The sequence below is a fragment of the Dermacentor andersoni genome, chromosome 6 (genome assembly GCF_023375885.2).
Source record: "Dermacentor andersoni chromosome 6, qqDerAnde1_hic_scaffold, whole genome shotgun sequence".
Lineage (NCBI taxonomy): Eukaryota > Metazoa > Arthropoda > Arachnida > Ixodida > Ixodidae > Dermacentor > Dermacentor andersoni.
Window position 1 is genome coordinate 95,846,971 of NC_092819.1, and position 11,285 is coordinate 95,858,255.

The 11,285-nt window shown below is 48.3% G+C and overlaps 1 pseudogene; it reads left to right on the forward strand.

Moving 5' to 3' along the window:
* Positions 1–576: 576 nt before the first annotated feature.
* LOC126530735 (innexin inx2-like) lies at positions 577–6,335 on the forward strand (annotated as a pseudogene).
* Positions 6,336–11,285: the final 4,950 nt, after the last annotated feature.

The window sequence follows — 11,285 nt, forward strand, 5'->3', positions numbered from 1 at the left end:
TGTTGCAATTTGCCAGTTTCTGGTTTCTTTATTTACCTACTTTCGACAAGTACATTAAACAGTACTGGTACCATGTCATGGCAATATTTCCTTCTCAACCGCTAACCTTCTATCGTTCAGGTAGCTTACAAAACTATTGTTTTAACAGGGTCATTAGTTTAGTGACAGCCAGTCGCCATAACTCTGTTTGTAGAACATCACGTGCAGTTTACACACGTATTAATAAAATGTGGGCGTAGAGGCCATGCAATTAAATTGCAATCCCTTATAGCCAAGTGGTTTCTCAATGTATTCCGGAGGTCAACAAGAAAACACATCATACGGCAAACCTACGAGCTCTGTAGTTAGATAACGAATGACATATATGTCAGCGGTAATTATTTTCGCGCTGCACCAGTCTACAGGCGGAATGGTGTGCTTCGGGAATGGGATATGAGCTATAGCGTTAAAAAAAACACTTGACCTTCACCTCGACATTGTGCAGAGGGCGGAAAGCGCGGGCTGCGTGAATAACAGCGCCGCTGGAGTGGAGAATCTTTTGGAGTGTGCCCGGTTTATTAGAGGAGATCGAATGCCATGGGTGTACAGGGCATTGGAGCAGCGCTAATTGGTTCCAGCACCACACCAGCGCAGCTTGGTACGCCCCGTCGTGCCCCAAAGAGAGTCGGGTCTGAAAAGGACGCTTTAGCAGTGTCAGAAGCAATGCGACTTGTAAGTGATTTTCATCACCGCCAATGTTACGGTGCTTCGATAGCAGCACCTGCGCGAGAGGCGGTACTCTCGGGACACCCTTCCATAGATGGATGGATGGATAGATGATGTGATCGTCGCATTTGAAACTAGGCGGTGGGTTCCGCCACCAAGCTCTTTCTCCTTATTGTACCTAATGCCAGAACTACCTTATTTATTTGCAAAGAAAAAAGTCCCTGTGTCAAACTTTCTGAACCATTTCTGGGAACCTTGTTTTTAAAAAGTAAGCCTCCGTTGTCTGTGTGTCCTTAATATTCTGCCATCACATCTGCAATTGGCGTGTACTAATCTCTGTTGCGGACATGTTTACTTTCCAACTGCTATTCCTGAATCCAAGAGCTTCAAAAAGGCCAGCAGAGCCTAAATCGACAGCTGAGTAGATATAATTCTAATAAAACCATTTTCTATCGTTTTCCTAGCTTTGCCACAGCAAGCACATGCTTCTTCTTCCTTGGTGTACCTCCCTTTATATCTACGCGTTTGAAGACATCGTGATCTCACTCCGAAAAGTAATGAGCTTCCCTTTGAGCTATCATAAATTGTTTTCCTCTTGATTTGGTTTTTACCACTTAGGTATATAGTTACCCGTAGCTGGTTTATTTTCCACTGCCGCAACCCAGGAGATTGTCTCAGCCTCTCTGACTTTGCCTTTAGTGTTCTTTGTTGACATGTCGCTTACTAAACTGGTCGCGTACTTGCTAATAAGCTTCCTAGGTTGTTTCCCTCACTGCGAGTGAACATTTTTCCTGTTTAAATCTCAAAACCACTCTCGGCAACCAATTAACTTTCTTCCATATTCCTCGGTTGTTCTTTAAAATCAATTTTACTCTGAGCTTCTCCTACCTCAAAACTTGTACAGCCCATATCGCCCTTCACAGATTCACTGGTAGTCTTCCCGTGAGCGTCCACTCAGACGTGTCCAAAGGAACTTTGTCTGCCACCGAGTCTTAATGGTACCTTGGACTTCAAGCAAACAACCACATTTCCAAATGGAAGTCCTGAAGCCTTTACATATTTTCACATACCCCGGAGCTGTTGTATCCCCATACCTTTCTGTGGTTCGTTATGGACGCATTTATCTTCCCCTTTGCTATTAGTTCTTTCTCCTGTGTTTCTATTATTGTCCTCGTTTCTCCATACACCGAGGTATCTGTATTCTCTTACCCATGGTATTTCCTGTCCAGGTGTTCACACTGTCTGTTCACTGTTTTGGCTGAATACAATAGCACATGATTTCAAACGCTAAATTTGAATCCTAAATTTTTGTTGCTCTGTTTATAAATATAACCACCCATTACATGTAATTTTCCCTGTTGTAAGCAAGATAATCTCGTCCGCATAAAACAAACCTGGTAGGTGCTGCTCTATTATCGAGTCCGCCTGTTTCTATGAAATATTACGCCCGATATTGATTTCCTGTAACGCCACATTCATCTTTACCATATACATTACAAAGAACAGCGGGAATAAAGGCACCCCTGTCTCCGTCCCATGGTGACATCAACTTTCTCCTCGGTCCTTATCCTTTCCCACTCAACCCAAACGGTATTTTCTAGGTAAATCTCCGTGCAAAACTGTATACACTTGTTGCCTAAGCCTTCTCCAAAATATCCAACAAAAATTGCAGCTATCGGCGACATACGATTCGTTGATGTCTAAAAAAGCCAGATGTAGCGGTCTTCTTTCTTTGGATATTTAAATTGACTGAGTAAGAAAAAAGTTATCATGCAAACGCCTACCAATTTTGACGCACTTCTGATTATGAAGCCATTCTGAGCATGATTCTGAGGGTGATTTCTTGGCATCCCCTTTGAAATGGGACGTTCACAAATCGTAACCTAGCCTGCTTGATTAAATGATGTATGCTATACATGTTTTTTCTTTTAGAATTTTTGTATACCTCTTTAATAATTTTTTTTCTTCCACGAGACTTCTTTATCTACATTGTACCGCGCACCTATACCTTTAACGGAACCAGCCGTATCAGCCTGTCCCCTGCATTAACCGACCGATACTCCACACGTCCCTTGCTTACTTCGACTGCTGACCACTTGACGTTTCCGTTCACTTCAAATCCAAGTGCTTCTAGAAGGTCTACGTTACCTCTGGATCTCACTGGGTGAATCACTCCGCATTCCATTAGGACGTGCTGAGTGGTCTCCAGATTTCTGATGCAGCGTACACGCGCCTCAACTTATTGCGAATATTTGCTCCCATATGTATTTGTCCTTGCCCAAGCATCGCGAGAATCAAATAGCAAGACACTGCTGTGCTTTCTCTTATCGCACAGACTTTCCCTTCCACTTCCTTTGTTTACATTCTTGTAAATATTCATGGTGGTTTCTTTTTGCGTGTTATTCCCTGCCTCTGCTTCTCTCACTTTCTTTTCGATGACTTCTGGTTCTCTACTTTCAATCGCCGTGTACTTGGTTGCCAACTTTCTTGACCTCTTTCTGTATTTTGTATCCATAATTTTCTGCTACATATAGTAGCGCACTTTAGCCGCCCACTTATTTTGATCCGTGTTTTTGAGTCTTTCTTCAAAACTAATTTTGCACTGCGCTTCTCCCAATTCAAAAGAGGTCCAACCCATGTCGCCACGCACTGCCTTATTTGGGGTTAACCGTGGACTCCTAAAGCCAACGGATCCACCGATCTTTGCTTAACTTCTAATCACGATAATATATCCGATTTCAAACACAGAATGTCATTTCTAGCTTTTTTGTTTCGGTGCCAGCAATGAGTGGCACCATTACTCCTTTCGCCATTACAGGCACCACCGCTTTTTTAGTAGGCCCCAAAGAGCTCCATGTCTCGTTATTGGTACATTCCGCTCCCCCTTTATTTTGAGATTATCTTGGTGAGTGCTTGAGCAAGTCTTTCATTCGTTTATGTATACACCAAGGTATTTATATTGCTTGACTACGGGTGCGACGTGCTGTGGAAATGACACGGCATAATTACTCATCTATTTATTAAAGGTTATAATTTCCGATTTCTGTGCTAAACATAATGCCTAGATTTGAGATTGCGTCGTCACAGATATTTGTAAGTGTCTGTAAATCTCTTGCATTGTACGAATGCAGCACCATCGTGTCCGCATATGTCAGTACGGGAACATTCTGTTGAGCCAGAGAGAGAGAGAGAGAGAAAATAATGCAAAGAAAGGCAGGGAGGTTAACCAGAGGTAGTTCCGGTTGGCTACCCTGCACAGAGGGAAGGGAACTACGCGTGGGGGCGCAATTCCTCCGAAGCTCTCCAGATTCTAAGGAAAGCTGGTCGACAGCATTTCGATAACACCACCATCATATGGTTTCCAGCGCACGTCGCCACCCCCACCGATGAGGGCCTCATTAACTTGAACGAGGTAGCACACCGCTCTGCGCGAGAACTGACCCGCCGCGCAGAATCGGAGACCGCCTCTTCGAGTTCAGAACTACTGGCTCAAAACACGCGAGAACGCCTGGTCAGGTACAATGACATCACCAAGCACTACCAGCTAGGCAGGCGGTTGCTGCCCCCATCTCACCCCATGCTGAAACGTCGCCAGGCAGTCATCTGGCGACAATTGCAAACACAACCATTCCCCAGTCCGGTGCGATTGCAGCACATTTTCCCCGCGCAATACCCGACTGCTCTTTGCAAATTATGTCAGGAAACTAGAGCGACGCTGTCACACATCTTGTGGGAGTGTCGGGTTACATCAGCTACAATTGCAGTAGCTCCGGAGGCTTTTGCGTCGAAGTGGGCCGCCGCTCTGCGCAGCTCCAACCTCAAGACACAAGAGTGGGCTGTCCAGCAAGCCCGAGAGGCGGCGGCGAGGCAAGGCCTCGAAGTCCCCTCATGGGAGACCTGAGCCCGGGTCGTCAAATTTGCCGGATTCAAAATCAAGTTGTTTTTATCCATCCATACCCGTTGTACGCGTTAGGTAGAGTGGAAGGGGCCGCCGCGCTTCTGCAACAAGTGTCAGTAGTACGAGACGTTCGTGAACGCCTCGCGAGTGGTCCGCCGGCCGTCGCCGCTACTTTTCTTTGTTCTGGTGAGTGCGCGGCAGCCGGAGGTGCGGCGAAGCGGCAGCCATAGATATGCTCTTTGGGAATCTCAAGGGCATTTTCAAGACTGACTTCACCGTCATCGACAACAATGTGTTTCGGCTGCACTACAAGGCGACCGTGTGCATTCTCATCGCCTTCAGCATACTGGTGACCGGCAGGCAGTACATCGGTGACCCCATCGATTGCATCAGTAAGGACGCGGTGCCGCCAAAGCTGCTAGACACCTTCTGCTGGGTACACACCACCTTTTCGCTCGCGGATGCATGGCATAAGAAAGTGGGCGTCCAAGTGCCTTACCCCGGCGTAGACAAATACACGGGAAGCGAGAAGCGCATCTACCATGCCTACTACCATTGGGTCTGCTTCGTGCTCTTCCTGCAGGCCGTGCTATTCTACGTGCCTCGCTACTTCTGGAACGCTGTCGAAGGCGGCCGTATGAACGACCTCATCCTGGGCCTTAACAATCCTATCCTCCCCGAGGAAGCCAAAAAAAAAAAAAAACAGTCGAAAACTGCTCGTCGAGTACCTGGCTATCAATCTGAACAACCACAACATTTTCTTCCTCGGATACGTGATGGCCGAAGTGTTCAACTTCGTGAACGTCGTCGGCCAGATGTTCCTCATGGACATGTTCCTCGGGGGCCAGTTCTCCAGCTACGGTGTCAAGGTGCTGCAGTTCACCGAATGGGACTGGTCCGTGCGATACGACCCCGTGATCAAGGTGTTCCCAAGGCTAATGAAGTGCACGTTCTACGTGTTCGGTCCCTCAGGCGACGTGCAGAAGCACGATGCCATGTGCATTCTGCCCATAAACATCATCAACGAGAAGATCTACGTCTTCCTCTGGTTCAGGTTCATAATCCTCGCCTGCATGTCTGGTGTGGTGCTCATTTACAGGGCGTTCGTCATCTTCCTCCCCCGCATTCGCTTCATTGTCCTCCGTCTTCGCGCGAAGCTCGCCAACAAGGACTACGTGGAGCGCGTCTGCGACCGCTGCACTCTCGGTGACTGGCTGGTCCTGTACCTGCTGTGCAAGAACATGGATCCCGTCAACTTCCGAGATCTCAACGACTACGTGCGACGCCTCGACCACAAGAGCATCGACTACGCATAGACGCTGGCCGCGCAGTTTCTCTCGTGCGCGCGTTTCTCGAACACCGACGACCGACTGAAGCCGCGCGTTGCGGCTTCGGGCACGATGATTTGTAGCCGACCTTGACACCGGCAAGTCCGTGCCTCACCATTCCTCTATTTTTTTTCTCTCGTGAACCGGCCGCTCGAGATATCTGTCGGCATGCATGCGCTACGCTACTTCGAGGGAGCCAAACAAAATGGCCTTAGCCGCCAGGAGCCAGTAATCTAGCCGAACTACTCCTTTGACTTAAGCTGCCTTTACAGCATGCCTTCAGGCAAGGCATTGCAAGTGCCAAGATGATGATGGAGGGAGCAATATCAGAGAAGCCTATGCTGCCACTGTTATTATTTTTGTATGTGAGTGTGTTTTCTTGGGTAATCACTGTCATGGTAGCTGTAAGCCTAGGAACCAATTACTTCATATGCGGTTGAACACTAGAACTAAAAAAATGGTTGCTTTAGTTCTAAGCTGCTTTCTTTCTTTTTCCTTTTTTTTATTCTGTCATCAAGAATCTCTATTCGCGTCGTTGCGATCGCTGCTTGAAGTACCAGCGTCCTGGGTTTTTTCCCGTTGTTTTTGCATAAGTTGCAATTCATACTCATCGCGGGGAAGAGAAGCAATATTTTCATCCTTTGTGTGTATGTGCGTGTTACTCAGTGCCTTTGAGGTAACAACAAAATCTGAAGTCTTCCAGATATTCTTGTGCATTCCTTGCAGCTTGGTCTCTTATTTAACGTTGCACTGAGACTGCGTTCACAAGCATTCCCGTTTTGCCCTGCCGAGTCGTACTTCTATTGTATTTTTTTTTCGAACCATGATTTGTTATTGGAGATGGTGTCCGTTTCTTGCATATATCAGTCACATTATTAGTACATTATATAGCGTCAGTTCTATCTCGTTCTCTGGTTACCCGGAGAAGTGCCTTGTCGAACTTCTTTTATTTTTGTACGGTCGTGCACTTGCCAGTTAGAAGAGAAAAAAAAATCAGCGAGGATTGTGTATTGCCAGGCTGTTGTTTAAATGCTTTATTTGTGTACTGTGCGACGTCACATGTTAGATAAAAAAGAAACAGGGAAACATTTTTTATTTTGTGCGTGTGTACGAATGCGTGGAAACGCCACAAAGCAACAAATGTCTGGTTTACATGGTGCGACGAATAAATGTTACATACAAGACGTTTTTGAGCTGTATGCCTGGTGTGTTCTTTCGCTTAAGTTTGTTTTCCAGATTAGCAGACCGATCTCACCACAGCTCATGCGCGGGGAGCTGCTGCGAGCGCCATGATGTTTGTAGCACTTGGCGGTACTTATTTTTTTTATTGGTTGCGTTGATTCCATTTTACTCCGCTTACTTATCCCTCATATTGCGTGCGGTCACTTCTTCCTCGTGTAAGCGTGGTAGGAACACCCACAACGTACTGACGAAGCGGCCGTAATCGCGCCTTTCTAGCGCGTGCTTGCGCTCAACCTCGCAGTTAAGGCCCAACCACACGCAGCACGGGATACGCGTCTCGCTACGCGTACACGTAAGCGAGACGGGTGATGAAGGGGAGGGCGTCCAGCCACACGATACGCGCACACGTGCGCGCTTCGCTGCACGTAGCACAGGGCTGACAGACCAGCGGCCCAGCGATGGCGGAAACGGTCGTCTTTGGCTTTGAGAAAAGTTTATCTTTAGTTTCATTATGGCTAGCCATGTTTATTTAATTTATCAATGTTAGAGCTAGTACATTGTTTTTAAGTTGAGAAATGCACGATGTTCGTGTCTACGCATCCTTATGGCAAGAAAAGCCACATCAATTATCAACATCACTGGTGATAGCGTCTACTTGCTCACGACTGCAGCTGACATCTGCGCGCGACCACGCACGACGTTGCTGCCGAGCTTTTGCTTAGGCGCTTGCTTCGCCGGCATCAGCGTTCTCTTCCCGCAATGTGCCACATGAGAAAAAAGCTTCTGCTGCTGCTGCTCTTGCAAAGGCGGCGGGAGCGCAGAAAGCGTCTGCGGCCTCTGCGGCGATGTTGGTGGGTGCGGCCAGTCTTCGACTGCGTAAAGAAGGACTTTACGGCTGTGAGTAACTTCTTTCCTTTCGATGATCTACAGTGGTAGAACTAGGAGCCAGTGTTTGGACATGGGGACTTATCTTCATTAGGACAGCAATTACTTATCAGCGTTTTTTAAGGGCGCGCATAAGTCAAAGGGGTAAAGTAGTAATGCGGGGATCGTACTCGCAGCGCGCGAACGCCCAATTCGCAGAACAGCACCGCGTCGTCGGTGCAAGGTTCGTCCAGGTTGACAGCACCGATCGAAACGATACCGTGACGTACGCGAACTGAGCGAACGACAAGAGTAGGGTGTAGTTCGGAAAGCGCGAAAGCATAGGCGGATATCGGGCTGATTAGACGCCGGAAGCATACAGATCGTATATTGGATACGTGGTGACGACACCTCACGACGTTACAACAGCCGCCTGTCTAACCCGTGTATGTCGTACGACATACGGTCATAAACTGTTCAGCTTCAGAGGGGAAGAAACACTTGATTCTATTTAACAGACAATCTGTAATACTAATTTGGAGCTCCCTTCATTATTAAGAGTAGACCATACTTGTTACACCCACTTTTCTTGCACAAAATTTGTAAGGATTAAGTTTTGTAATACATGTTCTGCTATTCAATACTTTATTTGATATCCAGATTATTTTTTCTTCATTTGATTCGATATTCGATTCTAAATCTACTTTTCGGTATTAGCACATACCTACAAAAAGCTAAGGACTGCTGGTTATATTTGTGCTGTTGGGGTCTCGGTGCTGACGCCCGTTATTGCCAATGGGTAATACTAATTTGGAGCTCCCTTCATTATTAAGAGTAGACCATACTTGTTACACCCACTTTTCTTGCACAAAATTTGTAAGGATTAAGTTTTGTAATACATGTTCTGCTATTCAATACTTTATTTGATATCCAGATTATTTTTTCTTCATTTGATTCGATATTCGATTCGAAATCTACTTTTCGGTATTAGCACATACCTACAAAAAGCTAAGGACTGCTGGTTATATTTGTGCTGTTGGGGTCTCGGTGCTGACGCCCGTTATTGCCAATGGGTCGCAAGCCCCAAGGGTAGCGTTGGCCTGGCGGCCTGGGGCACTGGAAGCATCCGAAGGTCCCGGCAAAGCAAGAGTAGACTGGTAACAGAACAACTTGTTTATTCTAACATAGCAAAAGAGCGGCCGGTCAGGTCGACCGAAGTGGAGAGACGGGAGAGCACGTAACTCAACAGTACAAATCGGAGCCTCTCTCCTGGCGTCCGGGGGCAGCTGCTCTTATACTCTCGGCGTCGCGGGCCAGAAGGAAGGTCACGGGATGAGCCCACGACACGGCGGAGCATGAGCCCACGACGGCGCGCACGGTCGAGCCGAGAGACCTGCTGAACCGAGTGTAGTGACGCATCGCCAACCCGCCGACGGACAGACCTGCTGGCTCCTCATTCGGGGAACTCCGCTCCCCGGCTGCCGCGCTTTGACAAGCGTGGGCACACACACACACACGCACACACGAAGACACGTGGCACTGAAACACGCTTGGACACGCTTGGCGGGGAGGCGTTGCGGCGGCGTCGAACGGGCCAAAATGTCCGCCGCTTTGAACGAAGCCCCGGCGTCCGTTGCATCCGCGCCGGCATTACCGCGCGTTGTAGGCGAAACGTAACAGACCGCCCCGCCGGGGGAAGGAGATCCCGATGGTCAGGGGACTGCATCCGCTGTCCGGAGGGATGTCGCTCGATGATGCTCATAACCGAAGTCGGGCGTCCTTTGGCGTTTCTTGAGCGCAGCGCACAGAGAAGGCCTCGTTCTCACGTTCAGGTTCACACAGGACACTGCAAAGTGACTTCGGGAGAGTTGACATTTTTGTTCTCGTTTCCGGCAAGCGTTAGAACTACGCCGAAAGTCAACCGCTCAGTCAGCAAGCACGGCACAACCCTCACTAAGCCCTGCCAGGCTCTTTCCCCTTTTATACTGCTGCCTAGTTCCTTACAGTAGTTTAGCAGCACTCAGAACGCGTCCACAAATCGGAAAATTGCATTAGAAAGCACATCATCACTTTGAAACACTACACAAAAGCAATAAGTTAAAAATCCTGCCTCAGGAAGAAAAACATCAGTAACAAGCAATTTTGAGGCTGATTCCCACGTTAGGGGCTTCGACTTAAGCCATCGGCGTTACCGTTGAGACTCCCCTTTTTGTAACGCACCTCAAAGGAATATTGTTGCAAAGCGAGGCTCCAGCGCAGGAGGCGGCCATTTTTGGGAGAGATGGTCTGCAGCCATTGGAGAGGGCAGTGATCCGTTTCAATGATAAACCTCGAGCCGGCTAGGTAACATGACAATTTCTGAACGGCCCACACGATACACGCACACTCTTTCTCGGTGGCGCTATACGCCTGCTCACGACTCGTCAGCTTACGACTAGCATACAGGACGGGGTGTTCTACTTCTCCATTTTCCCGCTGGCACAGTACAACGCCCATGCCTCGCTCACTAGCATCACACTGAACAACGAACCCTTTTGTGTAGTCGGGCGATCGTAGCACAGGCTGGCTTGTTAGGGCGCTCTTTAGGGCGCTAAAAGCTCTTTCCTTTGTCTCGTCCCAGACGACTGTTTGCGGCTCTGTCTTTCTTAGAGCATCCGTTAGGGGAGCCGCGATATCAGAGTACCTGGGGATGTACCTCTGATAGTAGCCGGCGACACCTAAGAACGACCGAATATCGGTCTTCGTGCGCGGTTGCGGGAAGTCTCGCACAGCGGCCACCTTTATTTCAGAGGGGCGGCGACGACCCCGACCAATCACGTGTCCGAGGTAGACAACCTCGGCCTGTGCTAACTGGCACTTGGGAGCCTTGACTGTCAAGCCCGCATCGCGCAGGCGGGTTAGCACTGCCCGCAAGTGCGCCATATGCTCAGGCCAGGATGCGGAGAATATCGCTACGTCGTCTAGATACGGTAAAGCGAATTCTTGCTGTCCCCGCAACACTTTATCCATGAGGCTTGAAAAGCAGTATGGCGCGTTCTTCAAACCAAAACTCAAAACTTTAGGACGGAATGTCCCCATTGGTGAAATGAACGCCGCATACCTACTAGCCTCTTCTGTAAGTGGAACCTGCCAATAACCCCTGACAAGATCTAGGGTGGAAATAAACTGAGCGCTACTCACTCTCTCCAGGCGCTCCTCGATGTTAGGGATCGGATAAATTTGATCCTTAGTGATGGAATTAAGCCTGCGGTAGTCGACGCAAGGACGAGGTTCCTTGCCCGGTACCTCAACTAAAATCAAAGGGGAGG